The sequence below is a fragment of the Camelus dromedarius genome, chromosome 10 (assembly GCF_036321535.1).
Source record: "Camelus dromedarius isolate mCamDro1 chromosome 10, mCamDro1.pat, whole genome shotgun sequence".
Lineage (NCBI taxonomy): Eukaryota > Metazoa > Chordata > Mammalia > Artiodactyla > Camelidae > Camelus > Camelus dromedarius.
In genome coordinates, this window is record NC_087445.1 from 2,926,942 (window position 1) to 2,952,240 (window position 25,299).

At 38.0% G+C, this 25,299-nt stretch overlaps 1 protein-coding gene across 6 annotated transcripts in view; it reads left to right on the forward strand.

Annotated features, from left to right (window-relative positions):
- FANCC (FA complementation group C) overlaps positions 1–25,299 on the forward strand; it is a 182,042-nt gene that overhangs the window by 22,228 nt on the left and 134,515 nt on the right. Inside the window, exons 2-3 of one of the 6 annotated variants that reach the window (XM_031447204.2) lie at positions 897–1,007; positions 21,024–21,102. The exons of 3 other annotated variants lie outside the window; for them this stretch is intronic. The gene's annotated coding sequence lies outside the window, so the exon portion shown is untranslated. The remainder of the gene's footprint in view (positions 1–896; positions 1,008–21,023; positions 21,103–25,299) is intronic. 2 more of the 6 variants (XM_031447206.2, XM_031447205.2) reach the window with 2 other exon arrangements.

Here is a 25,299-nt window from a genome sequence, read left to right on the forward strand (position 1 = left end):
TTTTGAGATGGAAATCTGGACAGATATAAATAACCCCTCCCTCTTTGTTTAAAAACTTCTTTGCGGCCATCCTAGGATATTCTTTTATTATCATTCATTCTTCTATCCTTTCTCTGATACTGTATCTTCTTTTTATTATATCCTCTTTATTGGTTTACTCCTTGCTTTTGGTGGAGCACAACCTCAAGTATCTTCTTAAAATGATGTGTGGGAGGTAAGTTATTTCTGGTCACTGCCTGTTGAATATGTCATTATAGCAGTCATATTTGATAGATAGTTTGGGTATAGAATTCCAGGTTGGAAATTATTTTTCTTCATAATTGTGAAGGCATTGTTCCATTTCCTGCTGACTTTAAGTGTTTTACAGTTTCATGATATACTCCATGTGGTCCTCTTTTCATCCATTGTGTTGTGTACTTGGTCAGCCCTTCCAAGCTGGAAATGCTTGTCTTTTAGTTCTAAGAAAAGTCTGATTACTTATATCTTCATCTTCATTTTCTTTGGAGTTCCTTTAGTTGGAATTTGACCTTCAAAACTGATCTTCTGATTTTTCTTATGTTCTATTTTCCATCACATTGTCTTTTTTGCTTAACTTTTGAGACATTTTTTCAATTTTAAATTCTTTTTTATTGAGTTGTTATTATATTTTTAATTTTCAAGGCTGTTCTCAAAATTTTTAAAATTAATATTCTCTCCTTGTTTCTATGGATATAGTATTTTTTCCAATCTGCTTTAAAGATATTAATATTAGGACTTTCAAGAAAGTTTTTAAAGTTTTTTCCTCCACTATATGACTTCCATGTTGCTTTTTATGATACATTTTGGTTTTGATCTTTTATGTTAGAGGTTTCTTCAGATGTCTAGTAATTAGTCCTTGGTTGTCTGCTTATATTTAGAACAGAACTGAAAAGGTGATTGGAAGCTCCAAAGGCATGGAGACACTTAACTGATATTTAGATTGCTGTTAAGATGAACTGGTTGGGCCAAGTGTTGGGGGAACCTCTCATGTAAGTATCTTTATATCTTTATTCTTAGGCTGATAGAGTTGCTTGTCATTTGTAACATTGTTCTAGGGCCTGAGTGGGATAGAAAACTCTGGGGATGGGATTGGGTTTCAGCATTCATTATTCCAGTCTACACATTTTTATTTAACCCTTAACCACTCCTCTAACTCCCCGCCCTCACCCCCAATTTGTGGAACTGAATACCTGCTCTTACCTGCATCTGTTGACTCCTGGTCCAGAGAGAGAGAGAGTTGATGGTCATCTTAGCCTGACTACTTGTGATAATTGTAGAAAATAGACTGGGTAAAGCCAGGGCTGGGAGAATTATGGGTTGGAGTGGAACCTGGGAAGATTAAAATGTAGGAATATGGGGTTCTTTTTACTAGGGATAGATGTTTGGTGATGTGAATTAAGAAAGTGGGTTGATATGTTTGGGGTCGTCAGGACAACCCCAGGTTTGATGATTCACTAGGAAAACTCACAGAATTCAGCATACAGTTATCCTCATGCTTATGATTTATTACAGGGAGAGAATACAAAGCATAGTCAACCAAGGGAAAAGGTACATCAGATAAAGTCTGGGTGAAACCAGGCTTCTAAGAGTCTTTTCCTTATGGAGTCACACAAGACACGTGTAATTCCTCCAGCAGAACTGTGACAACACATGTGAAATGTTACCCATCAGGGAAGCTCATGAGAGATTCAATACCCAAAGTTTATTTTGGGGTCTGGTCACATAGTCATCCTTTGGCTAGCAGGTACCAGAGTTCCATACCCTCAGAAGGAAAGCAGATGTTCAGCATAAATCACATTGTTTGTACAAACAGTTTGGGCTGAGAAAGTCCCTCTTAGCAGTTAGGGAGGTGGGAACTCTTCCAGTATCCAAGTTCCCAGACCCTAGGCAAGGGCCAGCCTTATAAGCAGTTCTTTCTAAGGAGAGCAGTCTCAGGCCTGCTATGTTAACTCTTTTCTGCACAATCAGTTTAAGAGGTAAGAAGCCATTTTTGAGGGCCAAATCTAAGTTTTAATCTTGGTAAATTTCAAGTTGTGTGATGACAGGGTTAAAATTTTACTCAAGTGTAAACTGGTAGAGTGGTAAGAAAAGGCAGAAAACTAAACCTCTTGAAGATTGTGAATAAAAGGGCAAGAAATATGGTTCATGGAATATTGGAACTCATGATAAAAGAGCTAGTTATGGGAGAATGAAAGGTTCTATAGACTGAATTTTGCCTCTGTCCAGATTCATATGTTGAAGCCCTAACCCCCAGTGTGACTGTATTTGGAGATAGGGCCTTTGGATCCGTAACTAAGGTTAAGTGAGTAGGGGTAGAGTCCTAACCGGATAGATTTGGCAGCCTTATAAAAAGAGGAAAAGAGACCTCCTTCTCTTGGTGCACACACCAAAGAAGTCAGGTAGCACACAGAGAGATGGCATCTATCTGCAAGCTAGAAAGAGGCTCTCTCCAGGAACCAAAATGTCCAGAGCCTTGATCTTTGGCTTTTTAGTTTCCAAAACAGTGAGGAAATAAATTTGTGTTGTTTAGGCCACGCAGTGTATGGTGTTTTAGTTAAGGCAGCCTGAGCTAAGACAAGTTGAGATCAGATCTCAACTCAGTTGAGATAGTACCTCAGCTTCATCGAGGTGAATTCTGTATGAAGCAACAAAATATTAACATGGTGCTGGCTTTTTGTTTCTTGGGGTTTGTGTGTGTGTGTGTGTGTGTGTGTGTGTGTGTGTGTTTGTTTGTTTGTTTCTCTTCTTATCTGTTAGCTTTTATACTTAGCTAACTCATCCACATACTACTCTTTTTGAGCTACACAAGTCATTACACCAGTGTTCTAGATCTGTACCATCCAGTAACAGTAAGCAGCCACATTTGATGATGTAAATTAAAATTAAATAAGATTAAAAATTAAGTTCCGCAGTTGTATTAGCCACATTTCATGTGTTCAGTAGCCACCTGTGGGTAGTGGCCGTGGTATTGGATGGCATGATACAGAGAAAGATTTTCCATCATTGCAAAAAGTCTTTCTGAGCAACACTTTCTAGATAGTTGCCTCAAACTTCTCGCTGTTTATTTTCTATCTGAGTGGTTCCAGACTTTTCCAGGTTCAAGGCACACTTACGAATACTAAATTTTTTGGTGGGCGTCCTTAAAGGTTTTAAAACAATAACACTGAAAAGTGAACACCAATTACATTGCAAACTCTGCTGAAGTTCAATATGTCAAGCTGAGTCTGTAACAGTATCTGGGATTTCAAGCTGTTCACTTGGTCATGCTTCTGCAGTGTGTGCCCCTAGAAGAGCTGTTTTCTCCTCCTCCTGGGCTTGCTTATATATTTGTAGGACAGAGAACTTGGATAAGCACACATTTGTTCCCTGACACCTGCTTCCCTGTTTCACTCTGCTGGATGTTTGCTCTGCTCTCTCCCGGAGGTAGTAGGGTCAGATGCTTCAGAAGGAAGCATCAGTAACCAGGCTGCTCTGCTGAGCACTAATTAGTCTGAGGAATGATAGGCTGAGGGTTGGTCAGTAAAAGTGAGAAACAATCTGGCAGTATTCAGAACAGAATGTTTCATGAGATAATAAAAGGTGTAACATTGTTCAGAAGCCTCATAGTCTCCCTGATACCTACCCCACCAGTGTGTGTCATCGTGTGTGGGAGCTATTCTTGAGAATCCTCAAAACAACCCTGTGAGGTAAATATTATTCCACTCCTGAAGCCAAGTGAAGGGAACACTCAGAAATTTCATATAGTTTGCCCTGGGTCACTGAACTAGTGGCAAGAGATGCTGGATTCAGACCTTTCCATTGGTATCCACAGCTTGTGTTTTTTCCACTGTAATGCAACTGGGCTTGGCCTGTGGCCCCTCCTCTCCATGGGGTAGGAACAGCTCTCCCAAAGCTGTGTTCTGTGTGAAAGGGGTTCTTTGTAAATTGGATACACATTTAGTTCAAGGTAAAGACTGAATGACCTGGAAAGGGATATTTTTTCTTTTGTTTTAAGGGATTGTTGTTATTTTAATTACATTGAAAAACACAGGAAAAATTAAATAGAGGTAAAACTCACTCATAATACCATCACTTATTTTGGAATCATATAAAGACTTATCCTGTGCTTATACAGACATGTTCTTACAAAAATGTTATCATGCTCTGATACATATTTGTCTGCACCTTCCTCATTTGACTTCAGAATTTAGGATGAACATCTCCAAGTCAATCAGGATTCTTTGTGCAGTTAACTGCTTTGTTACTTTTAAAATGTGTGTATATGTGTTTTTAATGGTTATTGTTATACCCACTGTAACCACTCCCCTTCATTTTAGCCTTTAGGTCTATTTTTTCTTTGTATGGTGTTACTAAAGTAATTGCAAGAGAGGAACAAAGTCTTAAATTTGGTGGCACTCAGCACCAAATGATTCCAGATGTTTGCTTCCCCCTGCGTGTAGAAGGAGCCCACTCTGATGCTGTGTTTGTTCTTCTCATCCTCCCTTGTCTTTATTTCCCTTCCATTTCATTTAATTTTAACCTCAATACCAGACTTCTTTTGTGCAGTCCTTGGCCGGCTGCTGTGGTATATTTGCCACTGGCTCTCGCTCCAGCCCCCAGTCACTGATGTGTCTCTTGGCAGGGAATGGAAATGATGGTGGTCCTCTCAATTGACTCGGGAGCACCCCAAGTCAGCAGTAATATTTGGCCTAACAAGTACCAGGGTGGGATAACCACAGGTCTCTGGACTGGGATTTTAAAGTTGTTAGTTGTCCTGTGAGCTGTGGTTTAGTGATCAATTTAAGCAAGAGACTAAATTTATTTCCTACAGGCTTCTTTTTCGTGGTTTCTTGTCTGAAATTCTTGCCTTATTATTACCTATCTTATTACTTTTTATTTTTTGGCTTAGAATTTCCTCTTATTCATTTCACTTTGATCATTTTTTTTTCTTATCTTCCTAATTCTGTTTCTTCAGACTTTCCCTTTTCTTAATCGGCCTTATGATAATCAGTTTTCTTTCTGCTTGAATCTAGTCATCTAGTTTTCAATGGATGGGGACAGGAGGGTGAGATAAGGAAGGTGGAGGTAATTATGTCACCTGCTAATTGTTTAATATAGAACCAGATATTAGAGAACCTAATTTCTTTTTGATTCCTTCTGTTTGGGAGATCATAGAATCAACTGGACACTCATATCAAATGGCTTTTGTGTACAAAGCCTTACAGAGAGATGATGAGCCCCCGTGAGTTCACGATGCATTCTGGGAAAAGGTACCTTCCTGTGTAGAAGATGCAAGAAAAATATGCCAGCAGAGGTAATCCAACACGACAGTGAGAAGCTGTAGTATCAGTGACACAAACATTGTAGTGGATGTAAATTGTAAATGGATGATGGGTTGAAAATGGAGAGACTCTCAGAAGGAGCTGAGTTTTGAGTATACAGAGATCTTTTATGTTGGTGATGAACAAAGCTATATTGTTGGTAACCTTTATTTGAAGAAAGGTTAAGTAGGGACTGAGAGATAGAACCTATTCTGGGCCCAGAAAACAGAGTTTTGTTCCTAGAAGACAGTTAAATTTGAATAATAATTTCAGTACTGAATTAGACAGCTTTTTACTAAACTGTGGTCTGAATGTGGTTATTTATTATATCTAATCTTATATCTAGCAAGAAAGTCATTGTTAATGAAGCACTTAAAAGGATATACAGATGAATCAGAATTTCCTAAAATGCACTGTTTATGATCTTTGGGAAAATCCTAGTTGAAACTGGAAAAATTTTAATTTCATTATTGCTCATTGCAAATTATAGGGATTTGATACTGTCCAGTTAAAAATTCAGTAGATTTTAGAAACGAGTTATTAATTGACCTTAGTTATGCACACTTTTGTTGCTTTGCAAGAGGACCCTTAAGGTTCAAATCAAGTTAAAAGTTGGGTAAATGGTGTGTGCCTGTAAGATCAGACTAAATCTATATTTTTTCCTGTCAACACTTGAATAGAAAAAAACTAGTCTAAGTACATGACTGCAGTTTAGAATCTTATTCAAAACCACATATACTACATTATTTTTAAAGCCTGGAACTAAAATGTAGAATCACTGTGTTTTATAGCAGTTGAAACTACATCTGATATTACTTGTATGTCTTTGCTGCCCTGATTTGGCTTTTGGATTGCATTAGTGGTACAAAAATGATTCTTATATTTAAGGAACATACATTGCTTCACTGCACAGATGGTATTAGTTTTGAATCTAGTAAGTAAAAGAGAACTAGAACAACAATGATTTTGCCAGTTTGTTTTTACTGATTATTTGTTTTGGATGACCACAGTTCTTGTGAAGGTGGCAGACTGAACCTGGAAACTAGAGCCAGGAACATAATGGGTGGGCGGTCCTCCTGTTTCCTGCTAAAGGTCTGCGAATTTTCCCCAGGAGAATCAGTGCAAGTTCCCCCTGAATGCAAGACTCTGCTCGCTTAACATGAGTATTGTCATGATTAACTTCCCTCCCCTCCTCATTTTTTAAATTAAATACCCCTCCTCATTTTTTAAATTAAATATAAGTTAAATCCTCCATGGCTCTCACATCCCTATGTCCTTGGCCCAGTCCTTCTTTTTCTTTCATTCTCCCTGGGTTATCTGCTCCATTTCCATGGCTTTAAATACCTTCTATGTGTTGATAGTTCCCACATCTGTATCTTTAGCTCAGATCTGTCTCCTAGGCTACATTCTCATATAGCCCTTTGCTCATTGCACATTTTCACGTGGATGCCTCAAGAATCTTGTGCTCAGCATGCCCTACACTGAACTCATCTTTCTATCCAAGTATGTCCTGACTTTTCTGTTCCCTCTTTTAGTACATGGTGGTACCATGCATGTCGTTCCCTAATAATCCTTAATTCTTCTCTATTCCTTTTTGCCATCTTCAGTCAGACACTAAATATCATATACTCTACCTCTTAAGTATCTCTCATATCTAGGCACTCTTCTCCATTCTTCCATGCATTTGGATTAGGCCTCAATTACTAAAAAGGTGGTCTTCTATCTTATAGTATGGTCTTCCTGTTTCTCTTCTAGCTGTTTTCTACACTGCTTCTATGTGATCTTTGCAAAATTATATCACTTTTGTGCTAAAAATTCTTCAGTGGCTTCCCATTGCTCTTAGAATAAAGTCCAACTTCCTTACCAGTATTGTAAGCTTCTTCCAGATCCATCCACTGATTGCCTAAACAAGGTGACAACGTTGGTCAAATTTACTTTTTTAGCCTGAAGTCCCCCTATCACTTATCATTCACGATGCTTTCTTTTCTTATGAGAATCCAGGAATTTTATTGTGGTCTGTTGTCCATTTATAAACCCCAGTCAGAGCTGTGCACCCTTCTTCCTAAAGATACATTTTACATATTACAGCAGACAGTTGTAATAGTTGGCAAATTCCTTTGAGAAATCTATCTAGAAGTTAATGCTTGATGTTATTTTAATGTTTCTATTACAAATTATAGAGAAGTTATCTACTCTATTGAGCCCGACTCAAATAAAGTAATGAAGGTGATTAGATGTCACCACAGTCTGTCATTTTTCTCCAGACAAGGTAATAAAGAGTTAACATCAGCTCCCTTTGAGGCAGTTCCCCAAACATGCCAACAGAGTTTGGCTGTAGGATGTGGACATTGTCTCTCTCTAAGAGAGTGGGATTCCTGAAAATCTTAGGAAGAAAGGAAGGAAGGAACAAAGAAAAGAATATCTCCATTGGAAGGATATAAATGGTGAGGTCAAACTACAAAAGCACCAGTAGTGTAGTCCTTTGGCTGGCCTCTCTCTCTAGATGCCCTAAAATGTTTGTTTTTATTGTTTAAAAAAGAACTCAATGTAAATTTTGCCCAGAAAAAGGAGTAATGCCTGATTTTGGCAAGATACTTAAACAGTTTCCTTATGTCTTGTTAGTCTGTGTTTTGTCTACTGACAAGTCCTCTGGCCTCAGTCTTTTGCACATGCTGTTCCCTCTGCGTGTAACATTTTGCCTGCTGTTCACTTGATAAGCTCCCACATAGTGTTCAGGCCCTTTCTCTGGAAACCTTCCTTGACACCCCAAGTCTGGGTTAAGTGCTCTGCTGAGTCTCCCATACCACACAATACTTCTCACACTTTAGCTTTAATTTAAGTTCAGTGACTATGACTAATTTTACCATTTGAAATGAAAGGAATTTTAGGAGTTTTTTAAAAAGAGAATCGACTAGAGTCATGAAGCATTTCTCCACTCCTGAAACCAGTAAAGCCATAAGTTGCCTTTGAACCTAATTATAATTTTGAAATATTTCAGATATAACATACCATAAGGTATTCTGTGGACGACAGCTAGCCTGCCCCCGTCCAGTTGTGAATGTCTTGAATGTGAATGCTGGTGTTCATGTTTGATGTTCTTTATTTTGGTATATGCTCTGGCTATAAAATCAGCCCAGTCTTGTCCCAACACATGACCTATGCTTGTTTGGCTAACTCAGTATACCCTACCTGTGTTTTCTCCACTTTCAGCCAAAAAGTTCTCTTTGCCCTCTTTAGCACTTAGCCTCTAAAGCCCCTCCTGTTAGAATGGATATTTACGTTCATTAGCCATGTGTTTCTCCTGTTCCTAGAACTGTTGTTTCTGAGAGCACTTTGCTATGCTCAGAGGAGTTTAATATGCTTGACTTACTGTAATGCACTCAGGATATGTAGTTTCCTAATTTATGCTTTACTGAAACTCTGTTGGAAAGTTTCAATTTAACCTTTGGATAAGGAAAAAATATATTAACAAAGATATATGGATTTGATGTGAAATCAAAAGGAGCAATGAAAAAAGAGTATTTCTTTTCAAATATGTTGTGTTTTTCTTTGTCACATAGTCTTCTTTGACATCAGAACACATGTCATTTGGGGCCTCTATGTCTTTCCTATTTTCTAGACAGTGAGGCCTATTACCTGTTCTGAGAACATGTAAAAGGAAATGTATGTAAAACACAAAGCCACAAACTCCTGCATGAGAGTGCAACTTGCCAGTGGAGTTTGTATCAGGGCATGCTAAGATTGAGTGATGACCTTGAAATGGTCCAGTGGTTTTCAAGTACATGGAGAGAGAAATAAAACATATCAATATGTTATGTATGACTATTAAGATCTGCTGGAGCAAATAGTTATTATGGTAGCTATAGCAGGTTTAATTTTCTGCTATATATGATCATAGTAAAGACATCATCTTATATAAACAAAACATTATCACTTGGACAATGAAATTGTAAATAAAATGCTACTTTGAAAATTGTTCTTCCTTGCCCAAACATTAGACTTTGTTTTAGGGAAAGCAAGGATGTTTTTAGGTAAAAAAAATGAAATAATTCTATATCCCATTCGTTAATGTTAAATGACCAACATTTTACTTTTATGTCAGATACCCTGTTCTAATACTATCAGGATTATCAGATTATCAGGAACTGGAAACATGAATCTGTATAGCTGAGAAATTAAATTTCAGAGCTCCTGAGAGAAATTGTGAATTGAACTTGGGAAGATAGGGGAACCTTATCAATTGGAGAAACTGATTTTACTACTTTATAGCAATGGTAAAAAAAGAAAAAAAAAATATATATATTATATCAAATCATTTATCTTGGATATCTATGTTGAATCTTTACATAAGAGAATATAAGTATATCTTTATTCAGGGAAAAAGTATGTTGCAGGTATGCAGCTTCTGTCTACAACTGCCTGCCTTTCTGTTATAGACAAAAAAGAAAAATTTCTAGTTTAACTCCTTGAGGGCAATTTGAATAGTTTCCATTTTGGAAATTATGCAATTTCATCTTAAACATTTGGTGGTGAGGTGGTCAGAGGGAAGTGTTCAGTTCATCCAGCATCATCACATTGATCTGACAAAAGGAATTCTTTTAACTGTACGGAAAACATTTTGCTCACATTATCCTTTGGCAGAGGCAGATGTGGACTGCGGTTCCCCCACAAGTTTGGGTGGGTAGAGTTGGGATGTGTAAATAGGAAAAGCAGACAGAGCTGCCTCTGACAGCTGGAAGGACCCACTGAGAATTTTAGAATGAGACTGTTGACTGATGATGTGGGATGAAGTGGGGTTATTAGAGATTTGAGAGAACAATTAAGCAGTTTGAATGTAAGTGAGGAATGCAGATGCTCAGAATAAAATGATAATTCCCCCATAAGAAAATAAACCAAAAGTTTTAGGTTGAGGCCCCTGAAAAATTTTGCTTTTTTGTTACAGGTAAAAACAAACTAAAGTTACTTTTTTTATATTCAACCTTCGTTTCCTTTTGTGACGTGTTATCAATGATTTGTGATGTGTGTGAATATGTGATGTGTGTCTCAGTGAATGGCTCTGTCTCACAAGATACATGACCTTAGGCGAGAAATTTAATCTCTCTGCTTCAGTTTCCTCAACTATAACATGGGATTGTGGAAATTGCCTGATTGATTAATTGCCTAATTAATTGGGATTGTGGAAATTAATATGTTTGAAGAGTTTATAGTTGTCCTTGGTGTAGAATAAGCACTGTTAAAGTGTTAGCTACCATAGTGATAATTGTTACTATCATCATCATCATTTTTATACTGATAGATTGAGAAAGTCTCTTGAGAGGGAGGATATTTGCTTCCTCTAATAACCTCAGTATATTTGATGTATTTCTGTAGAAATGAACCACGAGTAACTTGTTCAGTGTTTAAGTGGATTTATAATGATATGTCCATATTACCTTTGAAAAATTAACTTTTGAAAAATATCATGAGTATTTTCTTAGCATTTTTCCTGGTTAAAACATGAGCCAGTAAATGTCACATTAAAAAAAATATGGTCATGTGGGGCCATTTAGTGTAGGGGCAAAGAACTATACACACCCCAGTGGTCCGTAAGGACGTTGTTATATATTACAAAGCTATACAGCAGTTCTTAATGGTAGCCAGCCCCCAAGTCATCTGGATTTTAGGAAGTGCTTTTAAAAAGACAGGGCAGTGTGTATTTGCTTCTGTAAAAGATCTCCAGCATGAATACATATAGCAAGTTTTGGCACTTAAAATTCCTCTGTGACTTTAATAACCTCTTATTAGATTTAGTATATTCTTAGGTGCATTGAAATGAAAAATTCATGTATTTTTTTCACAGCGTTAAAATTAGCAGGAGAGAAACGAAGCTCTTAATCTTTCTTCCAGACTTTCATACTCTTCTTGTCTTTTGTAATATTGTCCATAATGTGTCATAGGGTAATGATGGCTTGAAGCTGTCTTGTCTTTTTTTGTTTGTTTTTGTTTTGTTTTGTTTAACCTGTGCAGTTGATCTGTTTTATTGTGGTGGTGGTAAATTTGTTTGGTTTTGTTTTCTTGGATAATACTGCCATTTAGCCAACAAATTCTCTTACCTGTGAAGAACAAAGTGGAAGATGGATGATAATTAAGATTTTTGTATTTAACTGGTAAAGTTATTAAGTTAGGACTCCTAGAAATAATAGCAAAATAATCTCCCTATTTAGAGATGGCTCAAGAACTGCACAGTAGGTGTTCAGGTAAACATGTATTGAATGATAAATAAATGAATCACATATGGATGTGACCGTGATCAGAAGAAAGCAGTACCTCTTCCACTTTTCTTCTCAGGAGCAAGGAAACCTTGCCCTGGAAGCCTCATCCCCCAGATGTCTCCTTGTGCCTCCCTGGCCGGGACACAGTCACTGACAAGGGGAGAGGGATTACCCTGATAATTACCCTGATAGACTTCAATGGAATCGGTGTTTTGGGTAAACCACAAAGGTGACTGCACTGGTTCTAAAATACACGATTATCATAGGAAATTTGGAAAATAATGGAAAGTATAAGAAAATTAAAAACAGTATCACGCAGAGATGACTATTGTTAACATTTCAGTGTTTAGCTTTCCAGTTTTTGGTTGTATATGGATATATTTGTGTGTATAACAGAAAATTGTAAATCATATTCTTCTAAAATGGGACAGGAGTTCACTGATTCCTTCATATGGCTATATTACAAATTATTTAATCTCCCGTTGGAAATGTAGATAGTTAGCAGTTTTTCACCAAGGTAAATATGCAGTGAACATCCTTTTATATCAGCCGGTGTGTACATCTCTGGTTATTTCCTTAGGCGAAGTTTCTAGAAGTGGATTAATGGGTGAAATGGCGTAAACACTTCCAAAGCTTTTAACACACTTTCCCAGTTACCGTCAGAAAACTTGACCAGTTACACTCCCACAAACCTGTATGAGTGGCTATTTAGTTGTGTTCTTGCCAGCACTAGGAATTATTTTTTAATTGCTAATTTTATAGGCAAAAGTGGTATTCTTTTGTTTTACTCTTTTTTTTATTAATAATGTTATTGAATACTTTTTCATTTAGTCAGCAATTATATATCAGTTGAATGAAAGAATAAATGTGTGTAGATCTCACAATAAATATGTAAAGGTCTCAATGTGATCTCCTTTACATGGCATTATTATTACATGGCATCATTATTTTTACTTTTTTATCATTGTATAAAAAACATAATATTAATGGTAAGTGTAAAACTTCATAGAATTTATGATGTCTATTTTAAGTTTACTTAAAGTATTTAATTTATAATATTGTACTCATTATATTATTAATTTATTTAAAATATTTTACTTATTATATTATTTAATTATTGTATTTTGGTTGGGGGTAGGCAATTAAGTTTATTTATTTTTAGAGGAGGTACTGGGGATTGAACCCAGGACCTAATGCTAAGCATGCACTCTACCACTTGAGCTATACCCGCCCCCCTAACATTGTACTAATTTTAAATTATAGTTTATCAGAGCCAATTCTGTGTTTGTGAGTTATTCCATCATAGATACATCCTTCTTGGAGCTCCTAATTACATATAAACTTCATCTTTGATACTGACTGAGAAGTAATTGGTTTCTTTTCAGATTCCTTTGTGTTATTTAGTAAATATCTATGACTCTTACCCACTCTGCTTTGCTTTGGTAACATAGCATTTTATCTTCACTTTCTCCCAGGTATAAAAACCTTTTTTCTGCTATATAGGAGGAATTTTAAATTATGTTCTTTTTATGTTTTCCCTTTATTTCTTGGCTCAGATTCTTTCTTCTTTTCTTTTTTTATTGTATGAGCGTTATGTTTGTGGAGGAAGAATCTCAGAGTGCAAGCAAATGATATTTTCCTGTGTTACTTATTAACAGTTTACAGTTACTGCTTATTGTTAACATTTGTCTCATTTAATCTTCTTTTTGGTCCTAGGAGATGGGTATCATTGCCCTTTTCTTTTAGAGAGATGAAAATATTTTGAGCAGCACAGGTAATAGTGGTAGAGCTAGGATTGGAACCTAGTTTGCTAGAGATGTTTGGATTTTGAATTATAAACTGTACTGTGTTTGGTCTTGCACATAAAGAGAGACTGAACTGAAGTTTCCAAGTTATGTTGAGAAATCAGTTTATTTAAATTTGGTTCTTGCTCTCAAGTAGACTCTTCTCCCTATTATTTGCAGCTAGAAAAATAAAAGACCTCAAGTATAATTTAATATAGCCAATAAGAACCATACCACTTTTATAGTCATTTTTGTTGTAAACTAGTGTTTATACAACCCATGACTTGACAGCTGACCAAACCATCTTGTATTACCACATTTTGAATGTAGCCGAACTGGCTTAGCAAAATCTTGAAACCTCTGACTCTAATATTTGTGGTATAGTAAAGTAAACAACTTTGTAGCTTTCAGGTTTGTGTGGTGCAGCCTGTCCAGGGCATTGCTGCTTATTCTCACTGTTGACTCCCTTGCTTTCCTGTGCACTTTTGCTGACAGGCAATTTAGATTCCCCAAGAGAGATTATTTCTACCTAGCAGAAATCATCATCTTTTTATTAGAAATGCAATAACTGACGATAATAGCTAACATTTTTTTGAGTGCTTACAGTGAACCAGGCACAGGCCTAGGTGCTTTCTATGTATTTTAATACATTTTATTACTCACAGTAACCCTCCTAAGTTTTTCCCATTTTACAGATGCAGATACTGAGGCATAGAGAAGTTAAATAATTTCCCAAGGTCACGGGGCATAGTGGGGATTCCAAACCTTGGCAGTCTACCTTCAGAAGCAGCCTTCATAATTACTCTGTTATATTGACGTTTATTGGATTTAAAGAGAGAGGGATAGATGACTAATAATTAGCTGTTCATGTTTTTGGAAAAGATTTAACTTTATGTCTAGTGGCAGCTGAAAATAGTTAAGCTATTGCCATTCATTAAATTCTTAGTTCATATAAAATAAGTTGTCTTGTACTTAATATTATGGTGAACACACTGAGTAAAGCATATTCTTATGTGTTTATAAAAATTTAGGTAAGCTTTTTTTTTTCTGTTAACAAAATGGTTTCCAAGAAAGATGGTGTTTAAAACAAGCATTTGAAGAATGGGTTTAGAATCAAAGTAACAGTCACAGAATGATCAAGTGATCTTGTTAATGCTCTGTAGTAAATAGTATATAGATCATGCCTTATTGGTCCTGTACTCCATCCTTTATAACTGAATATTCCAGAAATGGCAGGCTAAATATTTTGGAATTGCCTGGTCTGGCTGTGGGCAGAATTTGTCTTTGACATTTCTCATTCACTCGTCATTGGCACCTCGGTCTCTTCTGCCTTTCCCTATTACTAGGTTGGGTGTGGTACCTAATCACCTTCACTCACTGTCAACAAGTCCCTTCTAAGATATTCATATTAATGTTTAAAAGTATGGTTCATCCTCTCAGGGTATTTGCATTTAATAAAAAATTAAAGACCAGGCTGCAGAATTACTTTTGAGATTTGCCTCACTCCTTCATGAGGCTCAGGAGATTTCTCCTTTTCATGCTCATCTCTCTTCCAGTCATCTGTCTGTTTTGCTGTCAGGTCTAGGCCTCAAGAGGGAGGTGGTAGACAGGGAGAACAATGGATGGAGAAAAGTCTTAAGTGATATGAGAAGGGATAGGAGTGGATCATGAATGGGAAAAGAGAGGGATCCCAGAGGCCTCAGGGAAGGATGAAGTTTCATTTGGAAAGGAGGCGAGTCTGGGAAGTTGAGAACATTCAGGACAAATAGTTCGAAGATGAAGAAACTACTTCTGACTGAGTGGAATACAGGGAAACAAGAATATATGTATATAATAGAGCTTCAAAATATTCTTAATAAGAATACATATAATTTAAAGAGGGGAGGATGGCTAGTGGTAGAGTGCATGCTTAGCATGCACAAGGTCCTGGGTTCAAACCCCAGTACCTCCATTAAAATAAAACAAATTAAATAAGTCTCATTACCTCCCCCCCAAAAACAAAAAAACAAAACCAAGAATACATATAATTTAAGATTATGCATTTAACTTTTTTTCCTGAATCATCTTTTAAATTATTCCCAATGCACAATTTATTTAAATGATGGAAACATTTTATAAATTTTTGAAAATTATCTAGTAAAAATAAAAGTAAAATTTTATATGTAGCACAGCTTCTAGGAGAGCTTGGGGTGGTGGTGATATTGTTGGTGGCTGCCTTGAGAACTGTTATCAGTGCTCATCTTTTGAATGGTCTCTTTGTTTTGCTGTGCAAAGCTTTTTAATATGATGTAGTCCCAATTGTTTATTTTTGCCTTTGTTTGCCTTGTCTGAGGAGATGTATTTAAAAATATTCCTAAAAATCAATGTCAAAGAGCACACTGTATGTTTTCTTCTAGGAATTTTATGGTTTCAGATCTTGTATTTAAATCTTGAGTCCATTTTGAGGTGATTCTTGTATAATGTGTGAGAAAGTAGTCCAGTTTGACTCTTTACTGTGTAGCTGTCCAGGTTTTCCAACACTATTGAAGAGGCTGTCTTCTGCCCATTGTATATTTTTGCTTCCTTTGTCGTAATGGACCATATAAATGTGGGTTTATTTCTGGGATTTCTATTCTGTTCCACTGAGCTATGTGTCTGTTTTTGTGCCAGTACCATACTGTTTTGATTATGGTAGCTTTGTAGTATAGTTTGAAGACAGAGGGTGTGATACCTCCAGCTTTATTCTTCTTTCTAAAGATTGTTTTGACTGTGTGAGTCTTCTGCGTTTCTATACAAATTTTGTAATTATTTGTACCAGTTCTGTGAAAAAATGCCATTGGTGTTTTGACAGGGATTGCATTGAATCTGTATACTTTTGATAGTGTGGTCGTTTTAACAATATTAATTCTTCCAGCCCATGAGCATGGTATCTCTTTCCATTTCTTTGAATTATCTTCAACTTCTTTCAACAATGTCTGCAAACAGCGACTTCCTTTCCAATTCGGGTAGCTTTTATTTATTTTTCTCGTCTAATTGCTGTAGCTAGGACTTCCAATACTATATTGAATAAAAGTGGCAAGAGTAGGCACCCTTATCTTGTTGCTGATCTTAGGGGAAATGCTTTCAGTTTTTCACTAATGCTGGCTGTAGGTTTGTCACATATGGCCTTTGTTATGTTAAGGTACATCCCCTCTATCTTTTGTTGAGAGTTTTTATCATGAATGAATATCGAATTTTGTCAAAAGCTTTTTCTGCATCCATTGAGATGATTTTTTTTCTTTAGTTTTTTAATATGGTTTATCACATTGATTGATTTGCAAATATTGAACCAGCCTTTCATCCCTGGAACAAATCCTACAAATTGTTCTCTCCCTTGAAGGAATAGTTTATGAGGGCAGTGTCTGATATTTGTTCCCAGCCCAGCAGGGCTACTCCTGAGTTATTCACAGCTCTCTCCTGCAAACTCGCTGGCCTGCACTTTAGCCTGTATCTCAGCTCTCCCCTCAGTTGCCTTTTCCTACATCATTTACTACTTTGAGAAGCACGCTTAGGTTTGAACGTCTCCAAACTCTGCTGCAACTGAAGTCAGTTCCTTTGGGTAGAGATTAGAAGCTATCTGTTATGACCTGCTTTCCTCTTCAGGCAAAACCTCTGAGTCAGGGCTCTTGAGCTGAGTTGGTGACAATGGCAAGCTTCCTTGAGTGACATTCTTGCTCCAGGACGTGAGCACTTGGTGGGAGAGCAGCAGCCTTAGGCCTTCTTAGCTTGCCACATCTGGGGTGGAACCACTAGGACAGGAGTGTTCAGGGCCCATTATTCTCAATGTGCTACACACAACGTAGAGCTGTCATTCTGCAAGTGGGGGTTGGGTGGAAGAAAGGGGCCCCACCTTTTAGTCTTACTCCTCCCGGATTTAGCTTTAGTAACAGGCAACTGGAGGCAAGATGAGAAAAGCTAAAGTCCTGCTCCTTCTGGAAAGGAAGCCCTTTGGCTAGTAGCTGGAGGGAGCGTGAACTTTTCTGGCTGAAGCAGTGTGGAGTGGGGTCTTGCTGAGTTGAGAGGAAGTGGGTACATAGTGGTCTGTTTAAATACCACAGACTCTCTGTTAACAAATTTTCATAGATTTTCTTGAATTTTTTTCATTTGCTGTCTACCCTTGGGACCACTTCCAGAGGCTTTAAATGCTTGTTTTAATAATTTTCACCACTTTCACTGGAGAGCAGATCAGCAGAGCTCCTCACACTGTTAATGCTGGAATTCAATCCTCTCTTCCATGGGTTTTTAACAAGTGTTAAGTGATAACGGGTTTAGGCTCAAAAAAAGGTTTGAGAATGCTCTTTGATGTTCCCATAGGATCATCTACTTATTCTTTTTTTTAATCACCCATTATATTTTATTGTAATTTCTATTGTGATGTATTTCTTCTGCTAGAGTAGGGTCTTCTAAAACTTTTTCACTATGTTGCACAGTAAGAAATACACTTTATATCCTATTTAGGACACACATACACATATATATATTATGTGTGTGTGTATATATATAAATAGTTTTAAATAGTTTCACCTAACAGCACCTACTCTTTCTATGTATGATGTATTATGATACTTTCTATTCTATCTTACTTACTTAAGTATTAAAAATGCTTAATTGCTATCTGTTTAATTGATTTTACCATTTGTAGTTTGAAAAACACTCTAACACTCCTTGAGAGAAGGGCCTCTGCTTGGGATTGACATTTTATCACTAATTTCTGGCACAGTGCCCAGCACACAGTAGGCGTTTAATGAATGTTTATTGAATGATCATGTGAATGCCATACTTAACAGAGTCTTTAACAAGTCACTGTGCACTGAATTGCTGTAGGAGAGGTTATAGCATACAATTAGAAACCTTACTTGACCCCTGAACCCTTTGATTGTAAAGTCCCTACAGATATCTCAGAACTATTGGGAAATGTTGTTTTAAATGATTAAGTTTATGGCTTGTAAATTTCTTTTTCCATTGAAAATGATGGGTAAACCCATGTAAACGTTTTATACTTTCGTAGGATCTTCCTCACCAAATGCTTAGAGGAGGAAATCTATACTATAAGGAAGGAGGCACAGAAGCAGAGGAAAATGTAGGCAAAAGTAATTATGTGGAACTATTTATTCTCAAGTCTTAACTTTAATTAGCCAAGGGTTACAATTATGCTTTTTAAACTAGTGGAAAATTTTCGAGGTCTTCACCCACAGTTAGTAAGCAAAAGGACTCATACTCTTTCTTTGATTTTTTTTTTTTTTTGAGATCTTATCCAAAAAAATGTAATTAAACCTTCTGAGGATTGCCAGACCAAATACAGTACTTGGGGTGTGACAAGGAATGATCAGTAGCACTTTATTAGTATTTAGGCTGGGTACCTATATACATAATCAAGCTGTTACTTGAGATTACCTTGCCCCTAAAATGAGTGGTCTTGAAGATGAGGTAGGGGAGATTAAGACAAAGACCAGGATCCCTGTGACAGGAAAAGGAACATCTGTTAAAGGAAGGGTTTAAAGAAAAATTGGCCCATGAAATTAATGCCAGAGGCTGTATGGTACTGTTAGAATATCCTGCAGTCTAAGTTGGGATGAAAACTTCTTTAAGAACAAACAAACCCAGCAACCAAAAAACCTTCATATCTTACATGCGAGAGGAGATCTCCCCTATGAAATTTTTAGTTGACATTGGAAATGCATAATATCTTGAGGGTAGAGTTAGGGGGAGACTCAACAAAAACTTTCACATTTAATTTCCTGGTGGTTGAGGAGTTCACATACTAGACTTTGAAGCAGATAATACCTCGTAATACAACCAACAGGAATTATCCTCTGTGTCCAGAGGAAGCAAGCATCTGGCTGTCTGAATTTATGAAATTGTAGCTCAGGGAACTGATTAATTTTATTATACAGGGTGTGAGGGCTGCAGCTGCTGCCAGATAATAGTTAAGATCCATTCCTGCCGTTTTTCACTCTGCTCCTGCTGTTTCTGACCCTTGTGCTCAAGAGTGTCTAGAGTAGGTTTGAGTTTTGTTGAGCCAAAGTTGTTCTGTCACCATGGCCTTTTTGAATAGACTTTTTTTTTTTTTAAGAACAGTTTTATGTTCACAGCAAAATTGAGTGGAAAGTACAGACTTCCCATATGTTTCCTTCCCTTACATATACACAACCTCCCCCATTATCAACATCCCATACCACAGTAGTATATTTGTTAGAATTAGCAAACATTGGCACCTCATCATCATCCGAAGTCCATCATTTACTTTAGAGTGCACTCCTGGTGTGGTACATTCTGTGGGTTTGGAAAAACGTATAATGACATATGTCCACCATTAGAGTATCATACAGAGTGGTTTCACTGTACTAAAAATTTTCTCTGCCCTGCCTATTCATCCTCCCTCTCTTTAATCCCTGTGAGCTTTTTTTTTTTTTAACTACCCAAGGGGAACCAGTGCTGTTATAATTTCCACTGCTGTGTCGAACTGTTGCACTGTGCTTTGACCATAATTAGTTCATAGAATTTTTACTTACGTAAAGACTGCTAATATCTTCCCTTTACTCCTTTTCTCCCTTCCTTTCCCCAAATAATGACAAGTCAGTGACCATATTGTATAACAGAGATATTCTTTCATTTCCTGAGGCTTCCTTCATGGTCTGCTAATTGGAGGTATTTCTGGACAAATGATAAAATCTGATAATACAGCCCTAAGTAGTAAGGTTTTGCTTTAGACCCATAGTGCTAAAGGAAATTTTTAAATGATGCCTGCTCTGTTTACAGTTTGTGGTGATCTCTTCCACAGATCTCAGATACAGAAATGACATAATCTTCCTGGGTAGCCTGAACTAAATAAAAGAGCTATATAATTCTTGAGTACCTTAATACGTATGCTGATCATTTCCTCTTTGCTGCACCCCTCTTTGAAGAATCTGCAGACTTGAGTCCCTGTCAAACAGCAATTTTTGTGGGATGAGCAGCTGACCCAATAGAAAACAATGTAGAGACTCCATTGGCTAGATTGAGCCAATTAAATTCTCCTGAGAATGGGGACCTTGAGATTCTGAGGAAATTAGATGATGATGAATCCTTGGGCTGAAGGATCATATAGAGTTGATCCGAACTACACCATAAGAGTCACATGCAAGTCAGAGGGAACAAGAAAGCAGTGGAAGCTAGTCTACAGCAAGAAGCTGTAGGGTGGAGCAGGTTGTGGCGACCCATGAGAAACGGAGGGGGGAGCTTCTAGTTGTGGTTCTCATTTGGTGCACCTAAACTTTGTTTTCTTTCCTTGGGTATCCATGAGATCTTTTGTCTTGCAGCCTTTTCGCAACACCCCCATTCCTCCTCCATTTGACTTGAGCTAGTTGTAAGTTTCTGTTCTACAACTGAGATATAGTGCCAGTAATCTAGTGTAAGAGAATCTTGGGTAAAGTCTTGAAGACTCTTTGGGTTGTAAGACTCACAGAAAGATAATCAAGGTCTTGTTATCAGTGCCAAATAGGTGTAGGTAGCCCTTAGTCAGTCAATGTTTTCTTCGCCTGCAGGTATTTATTAATTAATTCACCACCCTTCCCTTTTCTCGGCTAAAGAGTGCCTATATTATATCTCAAAAAAGAAAAAAAAAAGTTTTCATCCTTGTTCATCACATTCTTCTTCAATTCATATAACCTTAGGTAGAATACTGGACTGGGTGCCAGGAGACCTGGATTCTGCTCTAGCTGGGACTCCAAGCAGATGGATGATCTAAGGAAGGTACTTCGTCCCTCTTGCCCCTGTTACCTCTTCACTGAAGTGAAAGGGTTGGGCTGGATCACTGATTTCCAACTTAAAGCTCTTGCATTCCTTAAAGGTAACATCAACAGGTTCCGGGGATTAGGATGTGGGCATACATTTTGGGATGGCAGGGGGCACCATATACCTACTATAGATGAGATGACATATTTGAACCATTTTAAAAACTTTTTGTTCCATATGATATTCTTGACAAGGCATTAATGAAGAGGGTCAAGAGATCAAACTACTTACCAGGCATTGGCCATAGAGGAAATAAATATACCTTTACCTAATTCATTTCTACAAACCCTGTCACTAAGTGAGAAGCTAATGAAGAAAAAACATTTCTGTTAATTTTAATGGGAAGTTTTATGATGTGTTCCAGCCTAACCCAAGATACCCAGACATTTTCCACAAATAGAAAAGGGCATCATTGAGCAATGAAAACATTTCTTATGAGGTAAATAGTAATCTGAAAATAAATAACTACAGTTTGTACATAAAATATAAAAAAATGGTCTTTTGTTACCTCGATAAAGAAGAAAGAGAAGGCTTGACAGGCCTTGGTGGAAGTCTGAAATATGGCAGGGCTGCTTTCCCTCTGGGGACACCAGGGGAAAGTCTGGTCCTGGCTTCTAGTGGCTGCGTCACTCCACTCTCTGCCTGCCTTCACGTGGCCTCTGCTGTGTGCTTGCCTCAGACTCCCTTTCCCTGTCTCATGAGGGCCCATCTGATTACTTCTATGGCTTACTTTGATAATCCATTATAAGCACTTTCCTTCATGATCCTTAATGTAATCACGTGTTTTGACATAGAAGATGAATATGAATTCATTCACTCAAGGTAATAATCACAGGTCCCAGGGATTGGGACGTGGACATACATTTGAGGGGCCATCACTTAGCCTACTACAGATGAAGTGGCATGTTGGAACTACTTCTTAAATCTTCTTATTCTGTGATATTCTTGACAAGAGACTGCTATGTTGAGTAACTTAATGTTCTTCATCTGAAATCAGAATGTCAAAATACTATCTTACAGTGATTGACTTGTGTGCTGTGGGCTGAAAAGGCCATATGATGAGAGGGAACAAAAGGGAGTCATTGTCCAAAAAGTCGTGTATCTTTTTAAGAGCCCTCATGGCAAGAAGTCATCCCCTGAACTTCGTGTTTGCCTGCCCCACTTCGTCCTAAGGCTGGCTTCCTTGTTGTGGGGTGGCTTCCAGCAACAACTAGAGCTCCTGTGTCCTTCTTCACATCTGACAGGAGAATCTTTTTCTTGTAGCTCCTGGGTGAGAGAGAGTGTTCTAACATGGGTGAGGGAGTGACGTTTGGGGGTAGATAATCATTTGTCCTTGGGGACTACCCTGGGAATCATAGGATGTTTAGCAGCATCCCTGGTCTCTCCTGGATGTCCGTAGCATACTCCTGACAACCAAAAATGTTTTCAAACATTGTCAGAGGTCCCAGTGGGTCAAGATTGTCCCTGATTGAGAAGCACCGCTTAACCCAGTCAGAGCTCATTCTTGTCTCACCAGAATCTCCTGGCTAGGAAATTTCAGGTCTTGTTAGGAAGGAGGGATGTAGAAAGTGAGTGCTGGGGAAGTCGCTGCAGCTGTTCACCCCGTCTGAAATTCTAATGAGGCTCAAAATTGGTCCGATGTAACAAGCCTATGAAATTGTTTCTAGACCCCTGTTGGTATATTTTAACATTATGGTCTTTTATACTCACAGCTTAAAACCCAATTTTATGCTTTTGTTATTTTTAATTCTATGGGCCTGTGAATCACATGTTAATTTTTGTTTTTTCTGCTTCACTTATGTCAACTAGTCAGTTGCTCTTTATCTTAGAATTTGTCCCTGTATAACCTCATTCTTTTTCAACACAACTGTTCCCTGAGGTTTTCACATTCAGTTGGATTTCCTTTCCTGTGACACTGCCCTGGGTGCCCCTTGCCATGGGGCATTAGCAAGGCCACCATGTAGTGCACACTGTGCACTTAGCATAGCCATGTGTACACTGGAGAACTAGAATTGGAGTTTCCCTAAAGCATCGTTTTTTTTTCTATGAAGCAGTTGAAATAGAATACAGACACATTTGATGTTTTTGTGATTTCCAAATTAAAGCTGCAATTTTATAGGCATCAGATGATTGATATTTGGGGGCTATGTGTTATTTCGTCCTTGACTGTGCCATGTAGAGGATCTCTTCTTTGTTTTTGTGTGAGTGCTCTGGCTGTAATAGAAACTGGCTAGTACTGGGTGAGCATGTGCAGAGATACTGGCAGTAAATACAAGCTGCTGCTTTTTCATCACAACTAAGGCGCAGTAGAGGTTACATGTACAACGGCTCATAAGTAGAGGACCCCCATGAGACCAATGAAATACAACAAAACTAAATGACATACAGACTAGAATTTCTGTGAATTGTCCAAGTGAGTCTGTGTCAGGGTTTTTGTAACTGGCATTACCTAAGAGCTACATGAAAGCCTCGAAGGGCTCCAGAAAGAACCCTATTTTTGCCATGGCTTTAGTTGTATTGTGTGTGCGTACATCGTAGCAGACACAGTCAGTTCCACCCTGACGTTGGTTATAATATCCTGCAAGTTGTCTTTCCCTATGTATTTTCTGCTTTATTCTGTTTTACAGGTAGATCGTTTGGCCTCCAGCTTTGCCGGTCTAGAACGTCTATATTCATTTTAAGCTCCTTGAGGGGAGTGGGACTGCTGTCATCATCTTTAAATGAATTTGAAATAAATTCCCCAACCTTAGTATTGTGCCTTGTGTGCTTAAAAATTTTACTGAATGACTTGACACTGCATATATCCTTTCCAGACCTCTTAGAACTACTGCAGGTTCTCCCCTCGAGTTTTTCTCTGCTTCGTGGAACACAGGTAGGGGAGATACCTAGAAATAGCAGTATTCACCGAGGTAACTGAAGCCGGATAGGCGGGTGAGACGATACTGACGGTACCAAGATTCATTTTACTGGTTATTAAAGCGAAAATGCGGGGAGCTGTTTCTTTTTCAGGAGGTCTTGGCAAGGGCCTTAGTTTTAAACAAGAAAGAGACACAGCCAGTTAGACTGAAATGATTTGAAGTCCATCCCTCCGCAGTTACATTTTTCTGAAGCCAAAGTAAACGGCTGGAGGTGGGTATACAGCTAGCCTTTTTTCAGTAAACAGACCAAATTGTCCCTTGGAACTATTTCAGTAGGTGGTGCTCTTGTGCCATAATATGACAAAGTTTTTAGAAAGTTTCTAAGACCGTGGTGACTAGTTCTAGGGCCTGTGTCCCTGTTGACCCCCTTGAGGGACTGCCATCTGTACCACTTGGGTAGCATCGTGTGGGTGGTTTTGGTGAGAGGTTTTTTTTTGTCTGGAAAGAAGGCAAATTCAGGTCTTTACCTTCTCTAGCTTGCCTGAGCTCTACTTTCCAGGGGAACCTACATGAGAAGTTTGCTAACTTAAAAAAAAAAATGTATGGCTCTAGTCTTTATCCAGACAATTACGATATGTGTTGTATGTTATCAATTTTCTGAGGCCGTTTTTTTTTTTTTCTATTGGAAATCATCTGTGATCCTCCAAAATGAAGTTCCTTTGTAGATACCTCGGGCTATCATTCTTATTTCTTTGTGTTTTCAGGCAGGATGCAATAGGATGAAATAATATGTGATAGAAAAATAAGTAAGTGATGAAGGAATACGGATGAAAAACAATCGAGTTCAAATAGCAGCTAATAATAACTGTAGCTGACAGTGAACCCTGTTGGCATCAGCTCCTCGCCTCACTTCTTCTGCTGTATAATGAGCCGTTGGTCCAAAGTTAGCTGTACCATGATGGTGAACACGGTGTCCAAGAAAGTCCATGTTTGGTGCTGCTGGCAGAAGTGTGGTGGGCACGGAAGAGAAATTTAAATCCAGACCAAGTATCATTCCAGGGAGGACAAATCTCTTGTTGCTTGAGGTTGCTGGGAACATTTGGGGTTCTGCTTTTTCAGGAAGTTTCTTGGGGCTGTCTCTAAAATGAAAAACAGTCGCTTCCCCTTGTCTCCACCAACTGTTAAGGAAGCGGCAGCATGCCCGTGGACTTCTGCATCAGCCTGGTGTGCCGGTCTGAGCTGCTTCGTTCCCTGCTGTCGCCACGGCCCGTCAGGTCTCAGAGAGCTCGTCTGGGTC